Below are 17,054 nucleotides of genomic sequence, written 5' to 3'. Positions count from 1 at the left end.
TATCTAAGTATCTAAGAGAATTCTAAAAATCTTGAAACATGTACTAAAATTTCAAAATATCACCTCTCAAGATTACCACATACATGATCGACATCAAAACTTGTAAAATGTTAGAGAAAAGAATGAGTATAATCACTCTTAAAATATTTAGACCAAAATAAAATAATTAAATAGCTAAAAAAAAGGATTAAAGATCAATTGCAAAATTTAGGGTAATTATGCATTTACAAAATAACTTCTTCCAAAATCATAATTAGAATAAAAAAAAAACTTAACAAATATTACAAAATTTAATTTCATAAATCTATCTCCCTTAACAAGCTATGGCTACCCTTAACCTTAATGGCACAAAAAGAATCAAAACAGAAAATCATAATTAACCACTTAGCATAATTTGATAGAAGTATATCAGAAGCAATAAGATGGTTACACTAAATAATCATAATTAACTTATTAGTACAATCGGATAGAACAAAAATCATAATAATCCCTTTGGTGCAATGAGACCGAGGTATGTTATTGGTTTTACGGTAAACAAAAGTTATTATTCTCGACCAGTTCTAAATCACAAAGTAAATATCAACATGGCCAACAATTAATCCCTATCATTAGGGTGAGAACATAATGTACTAGGAGACAATTTAAAACAAAGAATTCTAGATTACTCATATCGCATAATAATATCATTTTCATAATTTCAATAAAACTTTCAAAAAATCAAATATATATATTTATTGCAAAACTTAATCACATGATAAAATCATAGCATGGAAATAAGCATAAGTATTACCATTTCCATAACCGAAGCAAAGATACATACTTTCAAGCTTAACATGATAAAACAAAATAAGGGACAAAATAATGTTCATAACATACTTAACATGAAATGATATAAAGTTGACTTTTAAGGACATAAAAATTTGAAAAGATGTCAAGTCACTTACTTAATTGCTAAACCAAAACTTAAATATCAAATCATACAAATCTTTTGATGTCTTAATAATTTAAGAAATATTCAAAAATAAAAAACTAATTTGAAAATATAAATTTAATAAGACAAATATTTAGCTGGTCATTTTAAGAAAATTGGATTGTGTGGCAACCATCTTAACAAATCAAAATTATTTGAATGTATATTTATTATATAAAAATAAATTTTCTTTTAATATAGTAAAATACCTAAAATAAGTAAAAATATGAAATTAAGAATTTAAACATAAAAAATTAATAGCAATATAAATTTTATAAAAATTTAATTATAACATTTAATAGTTATCATTTTTGTAAGTTTGAATCTAACTTAATAAACTTTTAACAAAACTAATAATATAAAATTAATTCAAAAAAATTAATATAAGCAAAATTTTATTAAAAATAATATAACTGAAATTTATGTAATTAATTTATAATTAAATATATCAAATATTGGCTGAAAATAATTTGTAAAATAATTAAAAGCGTAAATTTCTTAATTCTAAAATTTTTACATTTTGTAATCATTTGAATTACTTTGAGTAATAAAATTTTCATATTCACATGATTTTTAGTGACAAAAAAAAAAGACATATTTAAAGTATGAATATAATACTATAACATAAAATTTTTTTTTGGTAAAAATGATTTTAAGAATCCTAAATTTCATAGGTTAAAATATTGAAAATCATCATAAAATAACCTAGATTTTTTGGATTTTGGAACCATTCGGCCCATCTTTAGACCTTCGATTCTCTTAGCACAAAATCCCTTTAACAAGCCACTTATACCAAAATCAAGATCATCTTTTATATTATAAAATTCTCTGAAAAATCAACCAAAAAAGTTACAAAAATGGAGTTCCAACGATCCAAATTTAGGTTACCAAAACTGTTAAATATCTATTTTTTTTAACTTCAAAATATTCATAACTCTTAAAATATACAATCAAATTAAGTGACATAAAGACCGATGGAAAGGTCTTTCAATAAATACCAATTATATTGCCGAAAAACCACCAAAAAATCATCAGAATTTTTAAAAAGTCAAATAACCCAAAAATAATGCTTGGGTTTTTGTCACAAACACCAAAATTAAAAAATTAGAAGACTCATCTTACCTTAACCATTCAATTGAATGATAAAATCCTCAATTTTCAACCTTTTTTCTTTTCTCTTAAGGTTTTTGCTATATTTCCAATTTATTTTGCTTTTTCAAATAATACCGTTAGTAGAAACTATTGATAATAGTTTCCTCTTTTTCTTTCTTTTTATTTTTTTAACACCCCAAACATTAACTTATAGATTGGAGTTATAATTATCATTTCAAAAAAATTAGGTTTTGAGCCGATATTACATCATATGCGACTGAAAATGTATTTGTATCCTATAATTAATTTTTACAAATGTACGGATGAATAGTATTTGTCATTGTGTGAGCCTCGTGGCATTGTTAGCTTTTTTTTCTTTTCCTTTTTTTTATATTTAATAAGTATTTTTGAAAGATTTTATTTTTTAAAGGTGGGTACCATTTATACTTTTTTTTTTTGCTTTTTGTTCTTTTTTCAAGATTTTATATTTTTTATGAGACTCAATAATATTAAGGGTATGTCGAGTGTTTTTTTTTTTTTATATATTTAATAAATTTTTTAAGATTTTAAATTCTTTTTTATCTAGTGAACTTGATTTCAAAGATACGTTACATGTCAAATTATTTTATTGTTTTTTTTTATCTTTTTTAAATAATTATAAATTAATAAAAAAAATTTAATGTTAAGCCCATTTGATATTATTGATTAAATTTTTTTTTTGGTTTTATTTTTTTTAGTTTGATAATTTTTTAAGAAAATAACATTAGACAATGCCCATTATTGCTAGTGTCACGTGGTAAATTGATTTGCTTTCTTTTTCTTTTTAATTTTTGCTTTTTCATCTTTTCTTTATAAGTTTTGTCATTTTTTTTATTTTTAATTAGATAATTTTATTGAGAAAAAAGACCAAAGGATGTGTACACATGGCAATCTATTTCGCTTTTTTGTCTTTTATATTTTTTATTTTTTGAATCAGATAATTTGCAATACAAAAAATTGATAATTAAATTTTTAAAGAAAAAAGTCAATGGAGGTATAAATAACAAAACAACTCGTATTCGATTAAATTTGATTTGCCTGAATCCGATAGGTACATTCTTAATTGAGATCGAATCGAGATTTTTTTTTCAAAAATCAAAGTCAAGTCAAAAGTAGGTTTATAGTATTCTATTTTACCTTGACTATATATATATTAGATTATATTTTTAATTATTTTTTAAATTTTAAATTTTTATATATATGTGTGTTAAATTAATAAATATATTATTTAATATCGTAATTTAATAAAAATACTATATTTATCTATAATTAAAACATAATTCATTCATCCATCCATTTTATGAATTTAACTAATTTTTATTTTTTTTCACTCTCATTCAAGGTCTTAATGTACCACCTTATTTTCTTCTTTTTTTCACATTTTTTTTTAATTTAAATAATTTTGTGGAAAAAAGAAACCTATGTAGGTGCCCCTATGGCACCACAATTTGTATTTTTACCATTTTGTATTTTTTTTTACTGTAATAACATATATATTTGTGGATCCATCACTAGACATAAACTTAAGAGTTACTATCAATCTTTTTTTTTTGTTTATGTGTAATTGACCACCTAACCGAATTTGTCTCATTTTAAAGAGAGAAAGAAAAAAAAAAACCTTTCTAGGTGTCCATATGGCACCGTAATTTGTTTTTTTTATCATTTTATTTTTTTACTGTCATAACGTATATATTTGTGGATCCATTGCTAGATATATACTTAGGAGTCACCATCAATCTTTTTCTTTTTGTTTAAGTGTAATTGACCACCTAACCAAAATTATCTCATTTTAAAGAGAAATCTTAAGTTTAACTTAAATATCTTTAAATGATAGATTTTAGTCCATAAAATCAAATTTTAAGTTTAAAAGTGCAGTTACACGTGAAGAAGGTTATAATACCCTCGCAATGCCCTTCAAAAGATGGTATCAATTTGATTTCAAGTTATCAAACCTTTAAAATATATTTATGATTTTACCAAATACTTTAATATTGAAAATTTTCCTTAAATTACTCCAATATGTTGGTAATAATTTAAGAATATTTTCTTATCTCAAGAGTATTCAAGGAGACTATTTGTCTTGCTTTGAAAAGGCTTCATTATCGAATTCATTTAAATTTTTAAACAAAACTTTTATTTGGGATAATGAGATTTAGAACCTTTGTATTGAAAATTATTATCTAAATTCTCTAATATGTTGGTAAAATTTGAAAAAAGATTTTCTCACCTTGGAATTTATATAGAGATTGTCATTTCCAACATTCTCAATAATTCTATTATTGGACATTCAAAACCTAATTTTTATAAAATAATTTATTTTAAGAAAATATCTTCCAATATGTTGGTAAGATTTTCTGTTGAAAATTATTCTCCAATATGTTGGCAGGAATTAAGAAAATTATTTTATTTTTTTCAAATTTGATTTTTATTAAAACCCATAAGGTTCTCTAATATGTTGGTAAAATCTTATTTTTTTAAAAAATCACAAACTCTCCAATATGTTGGTAAAGCCTTTTGAAAACTTTTTTTTTTCCTTAAAAATTAATTTTTTAAAAAAATCATAAGGTTTTCTAATATGTTTGTAAAACTTTATTTTGAAAATAAAATACAAGCCCTCCATATGTTGGTAAGACCTTTTTATTTAAATATGTTTTTATAAAAGTATTTAAAAATAAATAAATAAATAAGTTAAAAAATAAGTAAATAAATAAAAAAATAAAATAAACATAAAAATAAAAATACCAAGATTCGGCTCGGCTCGGTGGCTTGGATGATCGGCTTAAAAAAAAATAAGTGATTCAAACTAGTGCGGCTCGAAACTAGGTTAGGGATGCAACTTGGCTCTCAGCGAAGGATGTGAGTTGGAAACTGGGTTACACAACAAGTCAAGTTGGAAAACGGTAAAACAAACGGACCTTGGGTATTTATAAAGTTCTAAATGGTGTCATTTTGCATAGAAATAAAAGCCTCCAATTTTCTTTTTTCTTATCAAAATCCCTTAGACTTTCTCTCTCTAGCCCATTTTTTCCTTTATTTCTCTGTCTAAAATGAATGAAGAATATGGTGGCTGGCCAGTTGAATCTTCACTGGATTTTGGAAAATGCTGCCAATAATTAGGTTTTTCATAGAAAAAGTCATCAGTAAGTTTGAATTTTCGTCAAAAAATTTAACGAAATCTAAAAATTTCATAAAAATTCTAGAAAACCACCCAAAAACACCAAATCAATCCTCCTAGGCTCTTGGAATCCTTCAAAACCTTGCCTAAACTAGAATAAATTCTCCTAATTCCCAAATTCCCCAAAGAATTCCCAAAAACCTACTGCCAAAAAATAAGTTCTACTATTTGATTTTTCTGAATGATTTCTCCTATTTCTCTCCCTGTCTCTTCCCCATGCTTGTTTACCAATTAAAGTTTATTTGGGGATTCAATTCCCTTTAATTTTGGAAGCACTAATTCAACAAAAGCACCAATTTGATCTTTTGTGGTTGATTTGATTTGTGACTTGCATTTTTTCATTAAAGTCCCTAAAATCGTTCAATTTGCCATTAATTTTCCATTTTCCTGAAGATTAGAAAAATCCCACAAATTATTCAATCTAATAATATGTTTTTAATTGACTTCATAAAATCTTCAGATTTCCACACTTCCCATTTTCTTTGATCAATCGCCTCTTTTTAATTTTTTTAATTTTTAATTTTTTTGAATTTTACCTTTTAACTGTTGACCAAAAAATCACTAAAAGCTAGAAACCAAAATTTAAATTTAAATTTAAATTTAAATCAAAACTAAAATTAAAATTAACATCATATTAAAATTTAAATCAAAGTTAATTATCAAATTATGGGCTTTTATCCTTTTGGGCCTAAAGCTTCCTAGTCAAGGCCTAATTTACAATCAAAGATCCATTTTGACTTTGGAAAAGTTTTTTGGATTGAATAGGGTGTTTACAGTTACCTTTCTTTGTACATTCTTGTAAAACAAAAATGATGCAAAGACATAAATAACAATTGTGTCTGGTTCAACTCAGGCAATTTTAAAAAGGATTTTCTAAACATAGATATACAACTTAAAAAATGAATTAGGAAATAGACTACTCTAAACTGAGGTTCAACAACTTTAAAAACTTTAAATAGAAAATAGACTCCTTTAACCAGAAGCTCAACAACTTAAAAAAATTTAAATGACTCATCTAAGTAAAGGCTAAACAACTTGTTTTTAAAAAGAATTTTAAGTTAAAAAATAGGCTTTCTATATAGAGGCTAAAAAAACTTTAAATTAAAAAATGAGCTCCTCTATACCAAGGTTCAACAATTTTAAATTAAAGAAATGGACTCCTTTATATAGAGGCTAAGCAAATTTATATTAAGAAATGGACTTCTTTATACATAGGCTCAATAAATTTTAAATTAAGAAATGAAAAATAAGCTCTTCTAACTAGAAGCTCAAAAATTAAGGATTTGAAATTTTCACATTTGCATTCTTCATGTTGGATACTGCAACATTACTGTTCTAAGTAAATGCACTGGATATCCCTATATGTAATGTATGTAATGATAATTGATAAATTTTCAATTATAGTACACAGATTCTTAAGACTCTTTCTTTTGAATTTCAAACTCTTTATGAGAAGACCCACACTCAATTTATGAGGTATTATCTGTTTTAACTTGAAAGTCTCATGATTTTGTCTCATAAAAGATGGCTTACAAGTCTGGGATTAAGTCTCAATTTATATATCATTCTTTATCCATAAATTCTTCCAATATGAGATTGAGGGTATTACAATTTTCCTACCTTTAAAGCTTGATGTTCCTATCAAGTCGAATTCAACCACAGGACCAAGATCAAACCAAACGTTGAGATTCTAAAGGAGACTCTCCATCATATAGCACTTAGTGACTCCCATAATGTAACACTTAGTTTTTGTCGACTGGTGACCATTCTGATATCATTTATAAAGACCCATACCCAACCTACAAGGTATTGTCTGTTTTAACCTGAAAGTCTCACAGTTTTATCCCATAAAAGGCACTTCACAAGTTTGAGATTAAGTCTCAACTTATATATCATTTTTTATCTACACATTCTTCTAATGTAAGATTAGGGGCATTACACTTTATGTCTCAAGCAATAAGAATAAAATCAACTTTATTCCCTATCATTCAAAATGGGCACCCACATTTTGCTTTAGAAGAATATTCTTTCTTTTCTTTTCAACATCATTTTCCTTACTAGGCCTTGAATGTTTCATATTTTGCCTTGGTTTCTTTCAACTTCTCAAAGTAATGTACAATCTTTCATGACATTACTCAATTATCAATAATTATCCCAATTTCAAGATATATAAGAGCAAATCATATATTTCTTCTATTCATTGTAAGGCATTTAAGAGGAAAGGAAAAAAATGAGGATCATAGAATGAAATGAATATTTTTTTATTTGAGAAAGAAGCAAAATTACATATTACAACTTTGTCAATTGGACAATGTAATAAGGTAAAATTACAAAAATGACTATTTAGAACAACTTTGGCAATTTAGATAATGTAAAAAAGTAGAAATACAAAAATGGTTATTTGGGACAACAATGCTTCAAAATGAAAAATCAAATAATCATGACAACATATCCTAAATTTTTCTCAAAAACTCAACCACATGATGCTCTTAGCACTTCAAAGCTCTTCAAAATATACTAGCCTTTATGTTGGTGAACTTCCCAAATGATGTTGTACTCTCTTTATCCAAGTCACTTTTATAGGTTTTCAACTTGAATAAACCCTATTTTGATTCAAACCATCTTTTTCGGTTTTTTTATTTAAATCCTCTTTTTTTTTGTTTTTGTTTTTGTTTTTGTTTTCTTAAGCAAAGTACTTCTTCATAGCATTATAATTTATAAGGTTGGAAAGATCATATTCATCCATTTCTGTTAAGATTAATACTTTTCTCGAAAAACCCTTTTTATGATATATGGCTTTTCCCAATAAAAGAGGTTCATTTTTCTTTGTTATCATGCTGATTTTATATAATTTTTTCAACACCAACTCTTTCTCAAAATTAACATGATCAGACTTTCTTGTCATGAGCTATATCATTCTTTTTTGATATAATTGACCATGGCATAACATTGCCAATCTTTTCTTTTCAATGAAGTTTAATTGCTTATAGTGCTCTTGAATCCACCCGACTTCTTTTAATCCCACTTCTATTAGGACTCTTAAAGATGTGATGTTTACTTTTACAGGTAATACATCTTTCAACTCATAAACCAAGAAAAATAGGGTACCCCAGTAAAGGTCTGTACTGACATTTGATAAGCATGTAAAGCAAAAGGCAAATTTTCATGCCAATCTCTATATGCCTCAATCATCTTCAAAAGAATCCCTTTGATGTTCTTATTCGTAGCTTTTATTATCTTATTCATTTTTGGGTGATATGGTACCGAGTTATGATACTTGATCTTAAATTGGGTATATATCTCATTCATCATTTTACTATTTAAATTCTTAGCATTATTCGAGATAATCTTTTTTGAGAGTTCATATTTACAAATTATTTTTCTCTTAATAAACTTGTAGACCATCAATCATGTAACATTTACATAAAAGGCCGCCTTAACCCATTTTGTAAAGTAATCAATCATCACAAAAATAAATCTATTCTCATATAATGCCTTAGGAGTAATGAGACTAATAAAATCTATGCCCTACATGGAAAACGACCAAGGTGATGCTAAAATATGTAAACTAATGGGTGAAGCATAAATCTTGTCAATATAGATTTGACATTTATGGCACTTTTAAGCATAATCAATGCAATCACCCTTCATTATCAGCCAATAGTACCTAGCTTTCATGATTTGCTTTACCATCATGTCTATTCGCATATGCCCCCCATACCATATCATGTACATCTTTAATAATTCTTTTTTCTTCAGCTATATTTATACATCATAATAACACCTAATCTTGGCTTCTATTATAGAGAAAAACACCATCTAAAAATAATTCTATTGCCAATCTTCTTATGACTTTTTTATCATTTACTATTACTTGATTCAAATATCAATGATTCTTTATGTACTGTAAGATACCACGATACCAAGGCCTTTCATCCTTCTCTTTTTCTATATTGATACAATTCATTGGTAGATCTTTAACATATAACTTAATGGACTAAATCTTAGTATTGTTATCAACCTAGATCATTACAACCAAAGTAGATAAAACATCTGTAATCTAATTCTCTTCATATAGTGAATGTTTAAATTGGACTATTTCAAACTGTTTGAACAACTCTGAGATATTTTTATGATATGGGATAAGCTTTGAATCTTTTGTCTCTCATTATCTTTTCAATTGATAAATGCCAAGGTTGAATACTCAAACATCTTCAGTATCTTAACCTTTTTATCCATAGCAACTTGTAAACCTATGACATATGCCTTATATTCTGCCACATTATTAGTGTAATTAAAGTTCAAACTTATCATGATGGGATAATATTATCTTTTAGGAGATATCAAAATTGCCCTAATTTTATACCCCACTACATTAATAGCTCCATTGAAGTACATCTTCCAAGACTTCTCATTATCATTTTCTTCTTCGAACTTAGAGACGGTCATTAAATCTTTATCTAAAAAATCAGGTCTTATCAACTCATAGATTTCAATAGCATGATCTATAAGAAATCAGGTCTTCCAGACACTAAAGGCTTTCTAAAGATATACTTGATTGAATCTAATTTTGCTATAAGCTAAGTGATATGATAAAACATATACTGCTTGAGTCTTTTAGCTGCCCAAGCTAAAGCATAACACATATTCTCTAATGATGAATACTTAGACTAATATTCTGTGAATTTTTTATTCAGGTAGTAAATAGCTCTTTCTTTCATATCAAACTCATCTTATTACCCTAACACACGTCCCATTTTTTATACAATAAAATATAAAATTAACGATCTTTTCGAAATAGACAGTATAAGCACTAAATATTTGACAAATACTATTTAACCTTATCAAAAGCCTCTTGGCATTCTTTATTTCATTCACCAAGATTGTTCTTTTAAAGATACTAAAAGATGGGATCACATTTGGAGGAAAGTTGAGAAATGAACTAAGAAATATAATTTAATCTATCTAGAAAACCTCAAACTTCTTTCAGTGTGCTTAGAGGAGATAAATTCTAGATAATACGTATCTTGTTTAGATTGACTTAAATTCTTTTTTCACTAACCATAAATCTTAGTAGCTTTTTTTACTTAGCTCCAAATGTACATTTGAATCAATTTAACTTCAGTTGGAATTTTCCTAACCTTTCGAATAATTTTTTGAGATTGGCTACATGATTTTTTTTTGTAAGATTTTATGATCGTATCATCCACATACATTTTGATCTCTTTGTGCATCATATCATAGAAGAATGCCAACATAGCCTTTTGATAAGTTACTCCAATATTTTTCATTTAAAGTACATAACTTTGTAACAAAATGTGCCCTACATAGTTACAAAATAGGTTTTTTTCATATTATCTTGGGCCATCTTTATCGATTATATCTAAAGAATCCATCCATAAAATAAAACATAAAGTGTTTGGCTATGTTATATACCAATGTGTCAATATAAAGCAAAAAGAAACTATCTTTTAGGCTAGCTTTATTTAGATCGCGATAACCAACACACGTTCTTACTTTTCCATCTATTTTAAAGATAAGGTACTATGTTAGTTACTCACTTTGGATATTTAGTCACTTGTAAAAAACTCACATCAAATTGTTTCTTTACCTCTTATTTAATCTTCAATAGCATTTCAGGCTTTATTTGCCTTAACTTTTGTTAGACTAAGCTACACTTTAGCTTTAAGGGTAATCTATGCTCCACTATCCTAGTACTAAGCCTGGGTATATCTTGACTAAACCAAGTAAACATATCTACAAACTCCCAAAGCAGATCTTCTAACCTTAGTCTATTAGTTGATGAAAGTTATATGCCAACTTTAACTTCTTTTTTGTTCTCATCGTCTCTTAAATTTATTAATTTAATAACTTCTTGATGAAGCTCAATAGATTTATTCTCCTATTTAATTAATCTCATTAGATTTAAAAGCAAAGTGTATTCTTTAAAGTCATCTTTTAAGTCATGTTCATCAGCATTAATTAAATTTTCAAAATTAAACCCCTAATTGTTATCATGATTATTTTCATGTTCATTTGAAGACCTAAAATTGAATGAAATGGGAATTGAAAATAATAGAAAAAATGAATAAAAATGCATACTCCTACTTTTTATTCAAATAATAAATGATGAGTGGCCCATATATGAAAAATCATCCCAATGCTTTTGGGCATAAGCCATTGGAAGTTATAATTACATTGTATAGGTATCAAAGATAGCAGGTATCTTAATGACACTATAATTCTTTAACTCAAAGCCTGACGAACATGGATGGACTAATGTTTATTCCTTTTAGCCACTTTCATCTTCTTCATATTTCATATTCTTCATTTATTATCTAGATGGATAATTTGATGAAAGTTTCATGCATACTCAATTCCTTTTCAATAGCTTCATTAACTGGATACATGTATCCTTCTGGCCTAAAAATTTTGTACAAGTGTGGAATGACCATTAGTATTGTTCTTACCATCTTTTTTTCCCTCATATTATCTTGCATCCTCTTCATCTCCTATTCTTTAACCTCATTTCCTAAGCCTATTCTGTCACTATTATCTATTATCATCATTGGCTTTTTTATTCCTTACAAATTTTTACCCAGCCAAACTCTAGGATACGAACCTTTATTGATAATTTGATTGACTATAATCCTAATAAAATTTGGTTGATATAATTTAAATCTTTCACATGCAGTATTGGTAAGCTCGAAGGATCAATAAAAACTTTCTAATGATTCCTTTACAACTTCTACATAGGGAGCATTCATAGGCTGAGTCACTAGCAAATCTTCTTTTTTAGCCATAATTACAAGTTGACCCTTCAAACTGAATTTGACTTTTTGGTGTAAAAAAAAAGATAGTACCTACCATGTGAATCCATGACTTGCCTAACAAACAACTATGAGATAAGGAGATATCCATCACTTGAAACTTTACATTAAATATACCAAGCCCAATTTGTAAAAGCATCTTAATGTCTTATAATACCTTATGCCTAGTCCCATCAAAAGCTTGGATGATCATATGGCTACTCTTTATGTGAGACATGTCAATAAACAACCTTGCTATGGTAGACACAGGCATAACATTAATAGCATAACTATTTTGAATAAGCTTATTAACTATAGTGTGACTCTTGCATTTAATAGTAATATACGAAGCCTTTATGTTTTTTTTTTCCTTCAAGTGAGATCTCATCATTGCTAAAGGCTATGTAATGTGACACTACTAGATTTCTCACCAATGGTTCACATACTCTATTGATACATTGTTTGCCACATAATCCTGATTTAACACCTTTAATAAGGTATTGCAATGTGGTTTCAAATTTAATAGCAGTGATAACAAAAAGATTCTAGTTGACATCTTATTTAACTGCTTAATGATAGAATATTCACTATGTTTTGTCAACTTTAAAAATTCATAAACTTTATTTTCAAACACTAACTTTTAATTATCCTTTTTGGGAATTAGTTTCAACTTAACCTGTTTTTCCACCATTATTGTCTTTTCTTTTTTTTTTTTTTTCAGCATCTCTGGAGTATAGCATCTTTCACTCTAGGTTATGGCACCCACACCAATTATATTAGTAATATCTGGCTTGGGTATGATCTCATCTTGCCCTTTGATTGTTACTTTATAACCATACCTCTATGGCACAACTTTTTCATCTTTATAAAAGAATGGGCTTGAGACCTTGAAGGTCACTAGTTTGAGGATAAGCTTGTCTATTATCGATTTTGGCTTTTCACCATAATTAATGGTTATTGGTTTTGGCACTTATTTTGACTTATTAGTTATAGACACCTCAGTATTTTTTAAAGCTTATCCCACCTTATAAAGCTCAGTCTGATAAAAATCTATCAACTTTTATACATATTTATGGAGTTGCTTACAAGTTTCAACATAATGGCCTAAAGCCTATTATAATACTTACATATTTGATTTGGAACGTATCTCTTATGATAAGTATATGGTCAACCTAGTTGTACCATAACAACTTTATATAATGTGTGAAATAATTGATTGAATAAAGTCTTGATATATTCTACCTTCATTTTCATACAACATTTTCTATTCTCATTCAAAGCATTTACTATATGATTAGGCAACATATTACCACTAATATTAAATGTTGTTTTTTATTAGTATCAAAATTATTCAACCCATTTTTGATCAGATTTTGTACTTTGTGTTTCAAAATGATATAATTTTTAATGAAATGGTCGATGATTCTGAAGTGGTAATTGTAATGAGTAGCAAGATCATACCACTTCGGTAAGGGGGATCAAGTGGTTTTATACGAAGAAGAAGAATTAAATAATTGTTATAAAGTTCTTGGTATAGCTTTGTATAAGTCATGGGAATAAAATTAAAAGTGGGCTTTTTTTATTATTTCATGGTTATCATGGATCATTTATTTGGTTGGCTAAGTGTATATGAGGTCTTGCATTAGGTGGGGTGTTAAGGTTATACATGTTGGTAGGTGGTCTGAATGTTGGTTGGTAGGTGGTGGATAGGAGGGTTGTAGAGTTGGTTGATATGGAAAAGTTGAAGAATTATTTATGGTGGGGGAGTATATAGGGTAGATGGGTTATGGTAAGAGGTATAGTTCATGAATTGTTACCTTTCAAAGCTCACAGCTTGAATTTCATTCTCATTTTTCTTGGGCATGCTCTTGGTAGTAAAAGATTCTCCTTTTTCAATTTTGCCATTCTTAATAGCATTTTTAATGATCTCATTGGAGATCAACAGATCAGTAAAATTTTTAGTCATATTTTCTATCATCTTCTCATAATAGGACGACTTCAAAGTGCTCACAAACAAAACCATCCTTTTCTTTCAAGTCAAAGGTGGTTGGACTTGAGTTGCTACATCTTTTCACTTCTAAACATATTTTTTAAAAACATTTAGTCACCTTCTTCTCCATATTCTGTAAAAAAAGACCATCAATAACCAGATCTATAATATGACGATACTGATTGATAAAAGTATGGGCTAACTTTTTTCATGAACGAATATGGGTTCTATCCAACTGGATGTACCACTTTGTTGCAGAATCAATCAAGCTATCTTGAAACATGTGAATGATCATTTTCTCATTACTAATGTAAACTACCATATTTCAATAGTACATTATAACATGCGTGATAAAACATTTCATATTGTCATAGTTTTCAAACTCTGGCACCTTAAATGTCAATAGTATAACCACATTTGGAACCAAACAAAGCACATCTGCATCTATAAAACTATAAAATCAATTCCCTCTGTAGCTCATAATCTCTATTCGAGCATATTCATCTTGTGATCTTTTGAGTCTTCCAAAGACTTAGCCACTTTCAATTTCAATTTCTCTTTTAGATCATCCAAATTAGGAATTTAGACTTATTCAGCTACCTTTTCAGTAAAGGCAAGGTTGATGTACCTTTAGACATTCTCTTGCTAGGTATATATGGTATTCTTGAGTAAGTATAGCTTGTAGGAAATGCAAACTATTATAGTGGAAAGCTTTGAATGGATTGAGCCTGATATAGGACATAACTAAGAGGATATAAAGAATTAGCAACATTTTAAGAAATATGGTATTTAAAGCCAGCATCTTCTTCCATTGCCTTTCCTTTATTCAACTTGTCTAGTACTTTAAGGATTTTGTTCAACTCTCTTTTGAGCTCTTCTTAGGCCCTTTCTATTTTTTAAAGTAGTTCATGTTCCCTTGCTCCATTCTTCTAGCTTATATTGATTTTAAGTTGGTCAAGCTATCCTTGAACCTTGTATACTTAAATTAATGGACTTATTTATGACCTAACATGATCAAAAAATTATTTATGAATGAATGAATACAATGCATGAAAAAATATTTGCCCCTTAAGGCTTTTCAACAAAAAGGAACTTTCATTTATTCCATAAAAGTCCTAGACATTGAGCAAGTTCCATGAAAACTTTCATTAAAAATATCTTTACGATAGGTATGTTATGTAATCTATATACATGTTTTAGGAATATGTAAGAAGAAAAGCAAACCAAGAAATTGGTTAATAAACATATTAGCAAAACAAATACAATAACATGATTCTAAATTTAGGTTAATTCTAAAAAGGTAAAAGAAACATGACTCTACCTATAGGTTAAGCTCATAAGGTTAACTATATGTAGTTTGAGCTACTTTTAAAAAGTTTCCAAATTGTTCCTTACATTTTTATCCATCACAGACTAATAAGGCTTCCTAATCTTCAACTATTACAGGTTACAAGTGGAATGGGTTCAATTTGAGTGAGAGTTTTTTGCTAGCCCGTGCGAAGACATAAAATCTCATGAAGACATAGATACTTCACTCCCTCCTAAGGGACGATGCTCGAAAATAAAACTTATGTTATGCATTTACAAGTAAATGACATATATGATAAATAAGTAAATAAATAAAATACAGACAAGAAGAAAAATTAAAAAATAATTTTTAAATTTATTAAGTTAGGCTTGGATAATAAAAAATTATTTACTGGCTTGACTTTCAATGTCTCCAATGGAGTCATCAAATTATCATAACGTATAACTCTGTGGACCTATTACTAGATATAGATTAAATGAGTCACCGTCAATATTTTTGTTTAGGTGTGATTAGCAACCTAACTGAATCTATCTTATTTTAAAAAGAAATCTTAAGTTTAGCTTAGGTATCTTTAAATGGTAGATTCTAGTCCATGAAATAGATTTTAGGTTTAGGAGTGTGGTTATGCATGATGAAGTTATAGCACTCTCACAACGCCCATAAAAAAATGATACCAGTTTAATTTCAAGTTTTCTAAGCCTTAAAATATATTTATGATTTTACCAAATACTTTAATATTGGAAATTTTCCTTAATTTACTCTAATATATTGGTAATAATCTAAGAATATTTTCTCACCTTAGAAGTATTTAAGGAGATTATTTGTCACGTTTTGAAAGGCTCTATTGCAAGATTCATTTAAATTTTTTAAGCAAAACTTTTATTTAAGATAATGAGATTTAGAACCTTGGTTTTGAAAATTCTTATCTAAATTCTCTAATATCTTAGTAAAATTTAGAAAAAGATTTTCTTTCCTAAGAATTTATATAGAGATTACTATTTGCAACGCTATTAATAATTCAATCATCAAAGATTCAAAACTTAATTTTATAAAAATAATTTATTTTCATAAATATTTTCTAATATGTTGGCAAGATTTTCTGTTAAAAATTATCCTCCAATATGTTGATAGGATTTTAAAAAATTATTTTATTTTTTCAAATTTGATTTTTATTAAAAGTCATAAGATTCTCCAATATATTGGTAAAATATTATTTTTTTAAAAAATCACAAGCTCTCTAATATGTTGGTAAAGCCTTTTGAAAACTATTTTTTTAATTTTTTCTTAAAATTTGATTTTTTTTTTAAATATAGGGTTTTCAATATGTTAGTAAAATCTTATTTTGAAAATAAAAATATAAGTTCTTCAATATGTTGGTAAGACATTTTTATTTAAATATGTTTTTATAAAAGTATTTAAAAATAAATAAATAAATAACTAAATAAACAATTAAATAAAATAAACATAAAAAAAATAATAATACCAAGATTTGGCTTGACTCGATGGCTTGGATGAGCGGCTCCAAACATAGCAGATGGCTTAAACTAGCACGATTCAGAGCTCAACTAGGGATGCAGCTCGGCTCTTAATGAAATAAGATACGGGTTGCATAATGGGTCAAGTTGAAAAACAGTAAAACACATAGACCCTGGGTATTTATAAAGCTCTAA

The sequence above is a fragment of the Durio zibethinus genome, chromosome 26 (genome assembly GCF_047325235.1).
Source record: "Durio zibethinus cultivar Kanyao isolate XHJ-2024 chromosome 26, ASM4732523v1, whole genome shotgun sequence".
Lineage (NCBI taxonomy): Eukaryota > Viridiplantae > Streptophyta > Magnoliopsida > Malvales > Malvaceae > Durio > Durio zibethinus.
The sequence above is the reverse complement of the archived record's forward strand: the minus strand, read 5'-3'. Positions refer to the sequence as shown.